Consider the following 17632-nt stretch of genomic DNA (forward strand, 5'->3'; position numbering starts at 1 on the left):
ACAGAGAGGAGGGGAGTCGGAGAGTGCCACACACATTCCACACATGCGCACTGTAGCAAGACAAGCAGCAGTGGCAAAAATACCCAGAGGACCAGATTGATGTCCTCGGCAGGCCACATGTGGCCCACGGGCCATAGTTTGAGGACCCCTGCTCTAAACAGAAACTAAAGATACAAGGGATTTAAATGAAACCCTAGAACAAATTGGATTAATAGATGTATTTGGAACATAATATCCCAAAGCTAAAGAATATAATGTTCTTTGCATCAGCCCCTGGAACATACTCCAAAATAGATCATATTCTATGATACAAATCAAACCACAACAAAATTAAAAGAATTGAAATTATACTTTGTATCTTCTCAGACCATAAGGCAATTAAGATGGAACTCAATGCCAAGAAAAATTTTCTATGCCCACACAAAGGCATAGAAATTAAACAACCTTATGGTGAATGACAGTTGGCTGAAGGAATAAATAAAGGAGGAAATCATTAAATTCCTTGAACAAATTAACAATGAAGCAACAAATTACCAAAACCTGCAAAAGCAGTACTAAGAGAGAAATTTATTGCATTAGATGTCTACATCCAAAAAAAAAAAAAAAGAAAGAAAGACAGCACATCAAGAAATTAATCAGGTGGCGCCTGTGGCTCAAGGAGTCGAGTGCTGGTCCCATATGCCGGAGGTGGTGGGTTCAAACCCAGCTCCGGCCAAAAATCACAAAAAAAAAAAGAAATTAATGAATCATCTTAAGGAAATGGAAAAGAAAGAGCAATCTAATTCTAAACATGACAGAGAAAACAAATAACCAAAATCAAATCAGAAATAAATGAAATTCAAAATAGAAGAGTCATTCAGAATATTAATGGAACAAAAAGTTGATTCTTTGAAAAGATATACAAAATTGATAAATCTTTGGTCAAATTAACTAGAAACAGAATAGTAAAATCTTTAATAACCTCAATCAGAAATGAAAAGGGGAAAATAACAATGGATACCACTGACATAAAAGAGATTATCTCTGACTACTACAAAAACTCTATGCCCAGAAATTTGACAATGTGAAGGAAATGGACCAATACCTGGAATCACACCCTCTCCCTAGACTTAACCAAGAAGAAATAGATCTCTTGAACAGACCACTGAAATTGAAGCAACAATAAAAAATCTTCCAACACAAAAAAGCCCTGTACTAGATGGTTTCACACCAGAATTCTATCAAACCTTCAAAGAAGGTCATCATAAATGAAAATTTCCAAAGTTTCACCATTTAAAATAATATTGAGCCCCAGGTTGCCTCAATCCTATACTGCAGAAAGTATTCCAACACATTGAGGAAGAAGGAAACTTTCCCAACATAGTCTATTAAGCAAACATCACCCTGATACCAAAACCAGGAAAGGACCACTAAAAAGGAGAATTACAGACCAATTTCACTAATGAATATAAATGCAAAAATACTCAATAAAATCTTAGCCAATAGACTACAGCTACACATTTTAAAAATTGATCATGATCAAGTAGACTTCATGCCAAGGATGCAAGGCTGGTTTAATGTATGTAAATGCATAAACGTAATTCACCATACCAAGAGAAGCAAAAACAAAGACCATATGATCCTCTCAATCAATGCAGGAAAAGCATTTGATAAAATCACCATCCTTTCCTAACAAGAACACTTAAGAATATAGGTACTTTTCTAAGTCTGATCTAAGCCATTGATGGCAAACCCACAGCTAATATCATACTGAATAGAGTAAAACTGAAAGCTTTTCCACTTAGAACCAAAACCAGACAAGGATGTCCTCTATCACTGCTAATATTCAACATAGTGTTGAAAGTTCGAGCCAATACAATCAGGCAAGAGAAGAAATAAAGTGCATCCAAATGGGGGCAGAGGAGGTCAAACTATCACTTTCCTGATGATATGATCTTATACTTAGAGAACCCTAGAGACACAACCACAAGACTCCTGGAAGTGATCAAGAAATACAGTAATGTCTCAGAGTATAAAATCAATGTCCTCAAATCAGTAACCTTTGTATATACAAATAACAGCCAAGTGAAGAAGCTAATGAAGGATACAATTCCCTTCACAGTAGCTTCAAAGAAAATGAAATACCTAGGGGGGCAGAGACAAGATGGCTGACTGAAGCCAGCTTTCCACAGAGGCTCCCATCCAGAAGGAGAGTTAAAGGACAGAAATTTAGCAAGTAACCTGGTGGATTAGAGCTGCACCAAGAGAGAAGGTTAAAGAATGCACATCAACCCTGCTGAGGCAAGTATACAAACGACCCCAAGTATACTTGGTGACCCCAAGTATACAAACAAGAGGTACAAAATCCATCACCAAGTGGATGGGAGTCCCCTCCCCCATAAGAAAGGCTCGGAGTGCCCCACAAACAAATGAGCAGAGTTCAAAGGTCCTCCCTCTACACTCCACTGGAGAGACCCTCTAAAAACTGGACCTACCTCCCCTACTAGGGTGCCCCAGCATTCTCCTGCCAGGCATAAAACTGTATAAAACTGTATATATTCCCTACCTGCAAATGTGAGCTCCCAGCACTCCCTTCCACTCTCACTCTGAGGTCTGAAGGCCTGTCCCCCAGGAGTTCAGATTCTTGGGTGATTTCTTGAGGGGTGTGGACAGGGCCTAGACTACAGCTGGTCAGTGCTGACTCTGGGGCATGGGAGTAAGGAGAGGATGGTCAGCTGAGAGGGAACCACACCAGAGCAGCGGTGTCCCGAGGCACAGAGCAGCAGCTGTCTTTTAGCAACAATGGGGCTCACTCCCGGATATTCTGAAGCCACACCCCCTGTCTCCCTGGGCAACTAGAAGAGGCCGGGCATCTACTCAGGTGGGAACCACCATGGAACAGATCTGGGATGGAAACACAGGTGCCATGAGTAAAGGGTTTACCTGAAGCAGTACCAGCCTGGGTGGAACGCGGGGACTAGAAACGCACACGCAGAGCCAGGAAGTTCCCAGGGTGGGGCTGACACAGAGGACAGCGTTACTGAGCCTAAGACACACCCAGCCCTCAGGGGATCGTCAGCCTATAGACAAAGGAAGACAGGAGGCTAAAACTGACAGGTAACCGAATACAAACCTGCAGGAGCAAAGACAGGGCTTAAGGCGCAGGCTCTGGGAACTCAAAACAGCTTCTCTTCTGCAGGGGAATTTAGCAGGGACAGAAAAAAATTCCCACAAAGTTTTTCTGTTCTGTTCTGTCAGTAACATCAATCAGGGGTATGGCTTGAACTGAATGAACACCCCCTCCAGTCTCCATCAAGCGCCCAAAGTTGTCAGGCCTCACCTCCCCCTGCTAGATAGAGGCAGAGTGCAGTGGCCTAGCTGAGCAGAAATAGATTTCCTTGTGATTCAGGCAGGTGCAAATCTCTGCAGTATCTGTTCACTACAGGCAACTGGGTTAAAGCCCTGCTGGACTATCACTGACTGGGTGTGACAGAGGTACAAGGTGGGGAAGGAGGCATCAAACTTCCCAGACTGATCTATTTGCTGGGTGGGTCCTTCTGACTCCATGGAGCACTGGAGCAAGCCATATCAGAGTAGTCACCAGACCAGAGACCTTTTAAACTCTCTCACCTGAAACAGGTGCTGACTAAGACAATTGATTTGGACTTTTTGAACTGAGCCAATTGCCGAAGGACTATTCAAGTGGTGACCTGGGTGTGTGGTTGTAGGAAGGTTTGACTTTCCTTTTTCAATTATTGCCTTTGTGGAGCGGGGTGACTTAATTGCTGGTATTTGTCCACAGCTGAGACTTCAACCCAGAGTAGCTGTTTCACTAGGGTCGAACAGAAACCAGCTGAAAACAAGACAGAACCACTTAACCCCACCACACCAAAAAGGTCCCCAGTTTCTCAGGCCATAGCACTGTACGGGTCCTCAACAAAGCTCCACAGGAAAAATCAAACGGTGTAAAACATTCATGGGGCGGAATCAGCGGAAAAACTCTGGTAACATGAATAACCAGAATAGATCAACCCCCACAAGAAAAGATATGGCTGATGTAACTGAAGATCCCATTCATAAACAACTGGCCGAGATGTCAGAAATCTAATTCAGAATTTGGATTGCAAAGGGAGGAAAATTTGGAATTAAAAATTCGAGCAGCAATTAAAAAATCAGAATTAGAAATTCGAGGAGAAATTCAAAAGTTGTCTCAAGAATTTAACAAATTTAAAGACAAAACCACCAAAGATTTTGACACACTGAAGCAAGAATTTGCAGCCCTAAAAGATCTGAAAAATACAGTAGAATCCCTCAGTAACAGAGTGGAGCAAGCAGAAGAAAGGATCTCTGACATTGAAGACAAAGCTTTTGAACACACCCAAACTCTCAAAGAGGAAGACAAATGGAGAGCAAAATGGATCATTCTCTCAGAGAGCTCTGGGATAATTCAAAGAAGGCTAATATCTGCCTCATTGGAATCCCTGAAAGTGATGAAGTGGCCTTGTAAGGCACAGAGGCCCTTCTGCATGAAATTATGAAAGAAAATTTTCCAGACATGCCAAGAGATTCTGAAATTCAGACAGCAGACAGTTTCAGAACCCCAGCATGACTCAATCCGAATAAGACATCCTCCAGGCATATCATAATTAACTTCACTAAAGTTAATATGAAGGAGAAAATTCTGAAAGCAACCAGACATAAGAAATCCATTACCTACAAAGGGAAGAATATTAGAATGACTGCAGATCTCTCTGCTGAAACTTTTCAAGCCAGAAGAGGATGGTCATCAACTTTTAATCTCCTAAAGCAAAATAACTTTCTACCCCAAATCCTGTATCCAGCTAAACTGAGTTTCATTTATGACGGAGAAATTAAATACTTTAATGACATTCATATGTTGAAGAAATTTGCCATAACCAAACCAGCTCTTCAGGATATTCTCAGAACTATCCTCCATAATGACCAGTCCAATCGTCTACCAGAAAGTAAACTCACTCAGAAACTTTTGATGAAACTCCAGCTTCCACAGTGGCGAAAGGATTAAAAATGTCCACTGCACTTTCGAAAAACTCGATACCCAAAATTTTACCAGACTTATCAATATTCCACGTTAATATGATCGGCTTAAACTGTCCGCTAAAGAGACACAGGTTAGCTGACTAGATACAAAAACTCAGGAAAGATATTTGCTACATACAAGAGTCACATCTTACCTTAAAAGATAGATATAGACTCAGGGTGAAAAGATGGTCATCCATATTTCAGGCAGATGGTAATCAGAAAAAAGCAGGCTATTTGCAGATTCAATAGGCTTTAAACCAAGTAAAGTAAGGAAGGATAAGTATGGTCACTTCATATTTGTCAAGGGTAATACTCGATATGATGAGATTTCAATTATTAATATCTTTGCACCGAACCAGAATGCACCTCAATTTATAAGAGAAACTCTAACAGACATGAGCAACTTGCTTTCCTCCAACTCCATAATAGTTGGAGATTTCAACATTCCTTTGGCAGTGTTGGATAGATCCTCCAAGAAGAAGCTGAGCAAGGAAATTTTATATTTAAACCTAACCCTCAAATATTTGGATTTAGCAGACATCTGGAGAATATTTCATCCCAACAAAACTGAATGCACATACTTGTCATCAGCCCACAGAACATACTCCAAAATCAATCACATTTTAGGTCACAAATCTAACCTCAGTAAATTTAAAGGAATAGAAATTAGTCCCTGCATCTTCTTGGACCACCATGGAATCAAAGTTGAACTCAGTAAAAACAGGAATCTGCATACTCATACAAAAACATGGAAGCTAAATAACCTTATGCTGAATGATAGCTGGGTCAGAGAAGAGATTAACAAGGAAATTGCCAAATTTTTGGAACAAAACGACAATGAAGGCACAAATTATCAGAACCTCTGCGATACCACAAAGGCAGTCCTAAGAGGGAAATTTATAGCACTGCAAACCTTCCTCAAGAGAACGGAAAGAGAGGAAGTTAACAACTTAATGGGACATCTCATGCAACTGGAAAAGGAAGAAAATTCCAACCCCAAACCCAGTAGAAGAAGAGAAATAACCAAAAATAGAGCAGAATTAAATGAAATTGAAAACAAAAGAATTATACAACAGATCAATAAATCAAAAAATTGGTTTTTTGAAAAGGTCAATAAAATAGATAAACCTTTGGCTAACCTAATCAGGACAAAAAGAGTAAAATCTCTAATCTCATCAATCGGAAATCACAAAGATGAAATAACAACAGACTCCTCAGAAATTCAAAAAAATCCTTAATGAATATTAATTACAAGAAACTTTATTATCAGAAATATGAAAATCTGAAAGAAATTGACCAAACAAGGAAGCACGTCACCTTCCAAGACTTAGCCAGAATCAAGTGGTAATGTTGGACAGGCCTATATCAAGTTCTGAAATAGCATCAACCATACAAAACCTCCCCTAAAAAGAAAAGCCTGGGACCAGATGGCTTCTCATCAGAATTCTACCAAACCTTTAAAGAGAATTGGTACCTATATTACTCAACCTGTTCCAAAAGGTAGAAAAAGAAGGAAAACTACCCAACACGTTCTATGAAGCAAACATCACCCTGATCCCCAAACCAGGAAAAGACCCAAAAAGAAAAGAAAATTATAGACCAATATCACTAATGAATATAGATGCAAAAGTATTCAACAAGATCCTAACAAACAGAATCCAGCAACACATCAAACAAATTATACATCATGATCGAGTCAGTTTTATCCCATTGTCTCAAGGCTGGTTCAATATACGTAAATCTATAAGTATAATTCAGCACATAAACAAATTAAAAAACAAAGACCATATGATTCTTTCGATTGATGCAGAAAAAGCTTTTGATAATATCCAGCATCCCTTCATGATCAGAACACTTAAGAAAATCGGTATAGAAGGGACATTTCTTAAACTGATAGAGACCATCTACAGCAAACTCACAGCCAATATCATATTGAATGGAGTTAAATTGGAATCATTTCCACTCAGATCAGGAAGCAGACAAGGCTGCCCATTGTCTCCATTGCTTTTTCACATTGTAATGCAAGTTTTAGCCACTGCAATTAGGGAAGAAAAGGCAATTAAGGGTATCCATATAGGGTCAGAAGAGATCAAACTTTCGCTCTTCGCAGATGATATGATTGTATATCTGGAAAACACCAGGCATTCTACTACAAAACTCTTAGAAGTGATCAAGGAATACAGCAGCATCTCAGGTTACAAAATCAACATCCATAAATAGCTGAAAATGTTAACAAATGGAAAAACATATCATGCTTATGGCTGGGAAGAATCAACATTGTTAAAATGTCCATACTACCCAAAGCAGTATACAATTCTAGTGCAATCCCTATTAAAACTCCACTGTCATACTTTAAAGATCTTGAAAAAAATAATACTTGATTTTATATGGAATCAGAAAATACCTTGAATAGCCAAGACATTACTCAGAAATAAAAACAAAGCAGGAGGAATCACACTACCAGAGCTCAGCCTATACTATAAATCGATAGTGAACAAAACAGCATGGTACTGGCACAAAAACAGAGAAGTAGATGTCTGGAACAGAATAGAAAACCAAGAGATGAATCCAGCTACTTACCGTTATTCGATCTTTGACAAGCCAAATAAAAACATTTAGTGGGGAAAAGATTCCCTATTTATAACAAATGGTGCTGGGTGAACTGGCTGGCAACCTGTAGAAGACTGAAACTGAACCCACACCTTTCACCATTAACTAAGATAGACTCTCACTGGATTAAAGATTTAAACTTAAGACATGAAACTATAAAAGTACTTGAAGAAACTGCAGGGAAAACTCTTGAAGAAATTGGCCTGGGTGAATATTTTATGAAGAGGACTTCCCAGACAATTGAAGCAGTATCAAAAATATACTACTGGGACCTGATTAAACTAAAAAGCTTCTGCACAGCCAAGAACACAGTAAGTAAAGCAAGCAAACAGCCATCAGAATGGGAGAAGATATTTGCAGGTTATGTTTCCAACAAAGGTTTAATAACCAGAATTCACAGAGAACTCAAACGTATAAGCAAGAAAAGTACAAGTGATCACATCACAGGCTGGGCAAGGGACTTGAAGAGGAACTTCTCTGAAGAAGACAAGCGCACGGCCTACAGACATATGAAAAAATGCTCAGCATCTTTAATCATCAGAGAAATGCAAATCAAAACTACTTTGAGATATCATCTAACTCCAGTAAGAGTAGCCCATATCACATAATCCTAAGACCAGAGATGTTGGCATGAATGTGGAGAAAAGGGAACACTTCTACACTGCTGGTGGGAATGCAAATTAATACATTCCTTTTGGAAATATGTTTGGAGAACACCTAGAGATCTAAAAATAGATCTGCCATTCAATCCTATAATTCCTCTACTAGGCATATACCCAGAAGACCAAAAATCACACCATAACAAAGATATTTGTACCAGAATGTTTATTGCAGCCCAATTCATAATTGCTAAGTCATGGAAAAAGCCCAAATGTCCATCAATCCACGAATGGATTAATAAATTGTGGTATATGTACACCATGGAATACTATGCAGCCTTAAAGAAAGATGGAGACCTTACCTCTTTCATGTTTACATGGATGGAGCTAGAACATATTCTTCTTAGTAAAGTGTCTCAAGAATGGAAGAAAAAGTACCCAATGTACTCACCCTTACTATGAAACTAATTTAGGACCTTCACACAAAAGCTATAACCCAGTTACAACCTAAGAATAGGGGGAAAAGGGAGAAGGAGGGAAAGGAGGGGGGAGGTAGGTGGAGAGAGGGGGATTGATGGGATTATACCTGCAGTGCATCTTACACAGGTATATGTGAATCTTAGTAAATGTGGAATGTAAAGGTCTTAGCAAAATAACTAAGAAAATGCCAGGAAGGCTATGTTAACTAGTGTGATGAAAATGTGTCAAATGGTCTATGAACCAAGTGTATGGTGCCCCATGATCATACTAATATACACAGCTATGATTTAATCAAAAAATAAATAAATAAATAAATAAATAAAATAATAATAAAATAAATTGTGGTATATGTACACCATGGAATATTATGCAGCCTTAAAGAAAGATGGAGACTTTACCTCTTTCATGTTTACATGGATGGAGAGGGAACATATTCTTCGTAGTAAAATATCTCAACAATGGATGAAAAAGTATCCAATGTACTCAGCCCTACTATGAAACTAATGTATGGCTTTCACATGAAAGCTATAACCCAGTTATAACCTAAGAATAGGGGGAAGGAAGAAAGGGAGGGACGGGAGGTGTGAGGTGGGCGGAGAGGGGGTGATTGGTGGGATTACACCTATGGTGCATCTTACAAGGGTATATGTGAAACTTAGTAAATGTAGAATGTAAATGTCTTAACACAATAACTAAGAAAATGCCTGGAATGCTATGTTAACCAGTGTGATGAAAATGTGTCAAACGGTCTATAAAACCAGTGTATGGTGCCCCATGATCACATTAATATACACAGCTATGATTTGATAAAAAAGAAAAAAGAAAGAAAATGAAATACATATAAATATACCCAACAAAAGAGGTGAAAGACTTCTACAAAGAGAATTATGTAACCTTAAGAAAAGAAATAGCAGAAGACTATTTCTTCTTCTAAATGGAAGAGCATAACATGCTCTTGGCTGGGAAGAATCAGCATTGTTAAAATGTCTATTCTACCCAAAACAATCTACAGATTCAATACAATCCCCCATTAAAATATCAACATCATCTTTTGAAGAACTGGAAAAAATAGTTCTTTGTTTCATATGGAACCAGAAAAAATCCTGTATAGCCAAGGCAATTCTTAGTAATAAAAACAAATCCAGGGGCATCACTCTACCAGACTTCGGGTTATATTTGAAGTGTACAGAGGTCAAAACAGAATGGTATTGGCACAAAAATAGAAACATAGAATATGGAACAGAATAGAAAACCAAGTGATGAAACTGAAACTAGCCATCTGATCTTTGATAAGCCAAACAAAGTATACACTGGGGAAAGAATCCCTATTCAATAAATGGTGTTGGGAGAACTGGATAACCACATGTAAAAGACTGAACCTGGACTCACACCTTTCACCACTTACAAAACATGACTCAAGATGGATAAAAGATTCAAATCTAAGACATGAAACAACAAAAATCCTAAAAGAAAGTGTGGGGGAAACTCTTGAGGATATCAGCCTGGAGAAAGGTTATATGAAGAAGACTTCAGCAGCAACTGCAACAACAATAAAAATAAACAAATAGGACTTAATTAAACTGAAAATCTTCTGTACAGCTAAGGAAACAACAACCAAAGCAAATAGACAACCTTCAGAATGGAAAAAGATATTTGCATATTATGAATCAGACAAAAGCTTGAAAACTAGTATCTACAGAGAACTCAAATTAATCAACATACAAAGACTCAACAATCCCATATATCACTGGGCAAGAGATATGAATAGAACCTTGAAAGAAGACAGAGAAATGGCTAACAAAATTATGAAAAATGTTCATTGTCCCTAATCATCAGAGAAATGCAAAAGAAAACCACTCTGAGATGTTACCTAACCCCAGTGAGATTAGCCCACATCATAAATTCCCAAAGTTGCAGATTGTGGCTTGGATGTGGAAAGAGAGAACACTTTTACACTGGTGGTAAGACTGCAAATTCATACAGCCTCTTTGGAAAGAGGTATGGAGAATCCTCAAAGAACTCAAATTAGACCTCTCATCTGACCCTGCAATCCCACTACTAGGTACCTACCAGAGATAAAAAGTCACTTTATCATAAAGACACTTGCACTGGATTATTTATTGCACCTCAATTTACAATCGCCAAGATGTGGAAACAACTTAAATGCTCATCAACTCAGGAATGGATTAGCAAACTCTGATATATATATATATATATATATATATATATATATACCATGGAATACTATTCAGCCATTAAAAAGATGGAGACTTTACATCTTTTGTATTAACCTAGATGGAGTTGAAGCACATTCTTCTTAGTAAAGTAGAAGAATGGAAAAGCAAAGATCCAATGTACTCAATACTAATATGAGTAGACGATATAATACATGCCCACATAGGACTAAAACTCAATTCAAGTTGGAGGGAGGAGGAGCAGGGGAAGGGAGAGAGGAGAAGGGAGGTATTGGGGTGCTCCCACTTAATGCGCACAATGTGGGGGTATATGGCATACCTTTTGGGTGTGGGACACAACTACAAGATGGACTCTACCTAACAAATTCAAATATTGTAAGCTGATTGTACCCTCACATTAACCTGAAAGTTTTTTAAAAAAGAAAAAAAAAATCAAATGATAATCTTGTCACTTGCCATGTTAAGGATGAAGTAATTGAAAGAAAATAGAAAGCAATTTAGAAATATGTACGAATATATTACATACATAATCCATATAGTATTTGCTAAATCCTCTCTAAAAAATCCTAGAACATGGCTCAGCATCTGTAGCTCAGAGCGGTTAGGGCGCCGGACACATACACCAGGGCTGGCAGGTTTGAACCCGACCTGGGTCTGCCAAACAACAATGACAACTACAACCAAAAAATAGCCAGGCATTGTGGTGAGTGCCTATAGTCCTAGCTACTTGGGAGGCTGAGGCAACAGAATTGCTTAAGCCTAAGAGTTGGAGGTTGCTATGAGCTGTGATGCCACAGCACTCTATCGAGGGCAACAGAGTGACACGGAGGGAGGGAGGGAGGGAGGGAGGGAGGGAGGAAGGAAGGAAGGAAGGAAGGAAGGAAGGAAGGAAGGAAGGAAGGAAGGAAGGCAGGAAGGAAGGAAGGAAGGAAGGAAGGAAGGAAGGAAGGAAGGAAGGAAGGAAGGAAGGAAGGAATCCTAGAACATTTCCAGGTCACCTCTAGTAGTCCTAGTCATGTCAGAAATGCTAGACATAGTCTCTTGTATATTGTTCCACTGAGATGTCTAACTAAAAGAAAATAACATAACATATAAACCAAACAGCAGGAGAATAAATTGTAGCAACAGTCCAAAAATCATGAAAAATATTAGCTTGAAGGTTCATTCAAGTTAACTTCAAATGCTTGCGCTTTTATTCCTCTTTTCAAGTAAGGATCATGAGTTACCAGCTGTCTGTGGCTTCAGAATCAACCCCCAACCTCTTCCAATCACATCATCTTTTCCTGCTTCCTACCCCCAAAGACTTCTGATCACTTTGGGATTGGTTCACTTCCACTTTCTAGGAAACCACTAACCACACCACAGCTGATAATAGCTGAGTCTCCTGAACCTCCTGAGACAAGTGAGTCACGAGAGGATTGTCCAGATCTTGATTCACACGGTTCATGGGAAAGGACTCCAACCTCTCTTTCAGTCAGTTGCCTCCTTGCATCTCCTCTATACATTTTCTTTACTGTCCTGTCCAAAGTTGCTTTCTGTCCCCACTTGAATGACTGCTGTGCTCCTGTGCTGTCCGGCATAGACATAGTCTATAATATTCTGTATCTCTCTCTGTCATCATTTACTGCACATCAATATAGAAGACCATTATAGGTGATGATAAAGAGGAGATGATAAACATCTTTGTTCATAAACAAAGATATCAAAGTATTTTTGACAAGCTAGGTATGTCTTTCACTATCAATTTAATTATAAAGAAGAAAATTAAAAAGAAACCAAATCAGCTTGAATGCCTCTTCTTGAGGCCTCACAATATTGATTCCATATAACTATCAACTTGGGTTAGATTAACCAGTGACTTTTAAGTCACTAAATCCCAAATCTTTATTAGCTCCATCAGCTTCATTATTGCTACTGTTTCTGGTGCACAGAAGGAAGACACTTTTAATGACATTTGACAAAGATCCTGTAAGCCATTCATGTCCCTGCAGGTGGAATGATGACAATGAGAAGGCAGTGACCATGCACTTGTGAATCAACATCTGGTGGGGTTGTGTAAAGAAGGAAGGATTCTATCACGATGTAACAAATGGATGTTGTGACCCATCTGGAATTCTTCTTAACAAAATAGCTTCCTATTCACACACTGCTCTGTGCTTTTCTGTAAGAAGGGATAATAAAATACAAAGCACATTATACACTTATTTGTTCTAATAAAGCTAAGAGGCACCTTATACATTTTAGAACAATTTGGAGCACTTATTTTGTTGTGCCTTTCCCTCTAAAACATATTGGTTAGTGTGATGCTAGCAATTTTGTCACTTAAATCCATAATTATAAGGAAGAAAATAACTTAAAACATAAATTGTCACTGCATTAGCCATCATATTTACATGTCTGTGTAATTCCCTAATTACCATAAAAGCCAATCTTATTTTCAAAGGCCAAAATGCAACATAATTAAGTTGCTGTGTTTAACTCTTTGGAATGTGCAGATTTATTATACTATAATTTTTTTTAAATAAATAAAAAATAAATCCAGTCTGGACCACCCAGTCTTGAACAACAGCCTGTTATGTTAACAAGGCAGGAAAGGAACAGGTGAGTGTTAATTTAAAGATTTCTGTAACTAAAAGAGCATCCTGCCAACCAGATTGGATAGCCACAAGAAATAGTATCTGAGAAAACAATCCACAGCTGCCTGGGTGTGATACAACTGCCCTGGACTATTTTGGGAAGAAAAAACTTCTTCTGTATTTTTCTTTCTCAAAAATTAATTCCTTCCTTTGAAAAATAACTTACATAAGCTAGGAAGGGCTATTTTAACAATAAACATTCAAACTCACCACACATTTCAGTGTAAACTTTGTTCACTTTAAATTCCATGGATTTCATTATTTTCTTTCTAAATGTTTTTGAATTAAGAGAAAAAGAAACATAATAAAATACATTCTCTTATAAATTCTAAAATTCATTCCCTGATTTGGGATTATACACTGGCCTGGCCAGGATGTGAAGGTGCCGTGTGGACAGGCTGCTCTTCCTCACGCCAACTGGCTCTACCCCAAGAAGTTACAGAGAAGGGACAAGACTGCTCTCCTGAAATCCCTTCACCAGCATTTCTTTCCACCACTGAGTGCGTACTCAATGTACATAAGAGGACCACATAAACAGGTTGATACTTACATTGATATCAAAGAGAACATTCAAAAGATTACACAAAAGTAAAGGCAATCAATTTATGATTGCCAAAATGTGGAAACAACCTAAGTGACCACCAACCCAGGAATGGATTAATAAGCTATGGTATATGTATGCCATGAAATACTATTCAGCCATAAAAAAAGACGGAGACTTTACATCTTTTGTATTAACCTGGATGGTGGTGGAAAACATTCTCTTCTTAGTGAAGCATCACAAGAATGAAGAAGTAAGAATCCAATGTACTCAATTCTGATATGAAGGTAGTCAATGATATAATACAAGGTGAGGAGTAGGGGAATGAGGGAGTGGGGAGAGGGGAGGAGGGGGTGGGGGATCACGGAGTAGGGCACACCTCTTGGGGGCAGGACACAATTATAAGAGGGACTTTATCTAGCAAATGCAATCAGTGTAACCTAATTCTTTGTACCCTCAGTGAATCCCAAACAATAAAAAGAAAAAAAAAAAGAAAAGAAATATAGGCACAATTTACCCAGTGATTGGAAAAAAAGTTAATTGGAAAATGCAACTCTATTTTTGAGGTTAATAGCACTGTGAATAATTACAGCATAAGAAATACCTTTAAAGTACTCTTTCTTGGTCATTTTTCCTGCCACGGTCAATTATTTAAATAAACATTGTCTCTGGAATAATTTTTTAAACTTCGACTCAGAGAGCAATGCATTTGACAGCACTTAACCTTCAAAAGCCATCCCGGCACAATCAAGACTCAAGATAGCCAGGATGCCTCCTGTTCACTTATTTTCTGTGCTGAGATTATGCTGGGACTTCATAGGAAAATGCCATGTTCCATTGTATTAGCACAGTAATAACCTTTTCTTGCATTCTAAGTGAAGGTAACTCATGATAAATAATGTCAACCTTAATTTTCTGGTACTTTACCCTGAATCACAGAGAAACCAAGTGTAAATGCTTTGCCCACTCTCTTCTGGCACAGAAATTTTGACAGCTAGTGCAAACTTTGCAAACTATTTAGAATCCCCCCACTCTAGTTTACAGAAATAGAAACTGAGGCATAAACAGAACGAATAACTTGTCCTATGTCACACACATCTGTAGTGGGAGATGGAGGCCTGGACTCTAACTCCAAGCTACTAGGGTAGTACCTTTTTAATTCCCACCTCCCTCCCCATTTTTGTTAACTAGAAAAAGCTTTAATGGTTCAAAGAAAAAAAGTGCTATTGACAGAAAAAAAATTATCCAATACTCTTTCAAAACAAACATACCATACTTGGTTTTCATCAGGACGTACAATGGTATTTCTTCATATGAATACATCAAAAACCAAAACTCAGATTATATATGCACACACACATACAGTAGACTTATCTACACTTGGAATGCAAAGAAAGAGGTAAGAGGTACTTTACTCTCAACTACAAATTAATGACAAGCTTATGAGGAGATACATGTTATTATAATTACCTTGATTTAGCCATTCTACTTGTATACTTATCTCAAAACATCATGTTACATACAATTAAAATATTGTTACTAAAATAATGGAAATTTAGAGCTGAGAAATACAGTAACCAAAATAAAAAATTTAACGTATAAGCTCAAACAGCAGAATGGAGAGCTCAGATAGAAGAAAGAATAAGCAATCTTGAAGATGAAACCATAGAAATTACCCAGCCTAAATAACAGAGCAAAAACCAACTGAAAACAGTGTGGACAGCCTCAAGAACTGTGTGACCACAATCGAAAAACAAACAAACAAGCACTCATGTCAGTGGAGTTCCAGAATGAACTTTTCTTACACCCCCAGTCACTGTATGCAGTGGTCACCTCTTCACCTACCTTACTCTTCATTAGATTCTGAAAACAGATTATTTTTTTTATCTCTGAATTCCAGTCCCCAAAATAATGCCGTGCACATTAGGAGCAATCTGTCCATGTTCAGAGAATGGACAGGTTGCTTTCTGTATTTCCTTCCAACATTTATGAGGCTCAAAGTCAAGATTCAAGTTTTGGAAATTTTGTTTTGCTTTTGCTAGAAAATGTCGGAGTAGCACATTCTATTGAAAACCTATCTACCACCAAATAAACTTCCAGACAGTGGAAAGAGAATTTTGCGCCCAAAGAAATCTTCTACAATCCACTTCTATATTGAGAATTTTATTTTCAAATTTGTACTTCAGGTGCAGAACACTGAGGGTCTGCTACACTTTTTAATAAGCAGTGATGTCATTGAAACAGAGCACAAGGTTATGAAAGCATTCATGAAGAAATGGGCTCTTGATCCAATTTCTCAGAGTGTGGTAATAAAAGTCAATCCAAATTCTGCATTTTTAGAAGCATATTGGAAAAAAATCTATGAAGTAATTTCATGTTTTATGGATTCAGGAAACTATAGTTCAAAGATACATCATTTATTATCTTTACTTTGATTTACTTTGCTTTATTAGTCACCTAGATCAAAGAATACTACAAATTCCAAAACAGAACTAGGTTCAGTGTGAGATGTTTTGAGGAGAAATATTAAGCAAGTTCTAACAATTGTTTTTATTAATTTTGGATGGTGTCCATGTTCAGATCTCTGTGTCACCAAGAGAACTGATGGCCCATCTCCCAGGAGAGCCCAGAAGCCTTAGGAAATTTATTATGATCTCATTCCAGTTTTATCAGTGATATAGAACTGAGAGGCTTCATCCAGGTAACTTACATTTCTCAAACTAACAAGTAAAAGATACCACCTACTGTAAGTATTCAGAGGAGACATTTCTTTCCATTGACAAAAATGCTAGTCCTCCACTCATAATAACCAAGACTATTCCAATTACCCCATTTCATGCTGCTGGAGGTTGATCTGTATGTGTTATACCAAGAGATCCTGCACCTTCTGACTTGTGTTGAGGAGCCCCAGCGGGAGATTAAAAAGAAGGAGGAGAATGAGGTTAGAGTATTTGTTCCCACACTGACTCTCCCTGAGTTTGCCTTTGTCTGGTTAGGACTCTCAACAGAAGGTCACTGCATCTGTCAAGGCAGCCCAATCCACACAGTTCTCACCTTCCTTGCAGATTCTGATAATCTCTTCCTCCCCTCTACCGTTCAAGCCTAGTGTTGGTGAAAATTTCACCACTAATGCAGAGCACCTCCCCATCTTTTGTTGCTTCCTGGCACCATACTCACACTTTTATAATTAGTCACTTGAAAAATACACCTGCCTGAATAATCCTGGTCTGAGTGTGTCATCTCTGTTCCCTCGGCACCCTGTTTGACAGACACCACAAAAGGACAAGGCATCTCAAACAACATACAGCCATTGTAAGGCCTCAGAAATTATCACAGCCCCAGGTCAGAGCACCTCTCTGCTCTCTTGTGTGTGTGCCCGACCATTCTCTGTCCCTGTGTGCCTGTTCTTTTTAGAATATTGTTGAACAGATATTGCCAACATGTGGTTTGGGGAAACTCCCTCCCCTAACTTGGATTTGTTCACAGTGTCTACCTACAGAAAGGGTACAATATAGATTATTACTTTTCTGA

The sequence above is a fragment of the Nycticebus coucang genome, chromosome 5 (assembly GCF_027406575.1).
Source record: "Nycticebus coucang isolate mNycCou1 chromosome 5, mNycCou1.pri, whole genome shotgun sequence".
In the NCBI taxonomy this organism is placed as follows: Eukaryota; Metazoa; Chordata; class Mammalia; order Primates; family Lorisidae; genus Nycticebus; species Nycticebus coucang.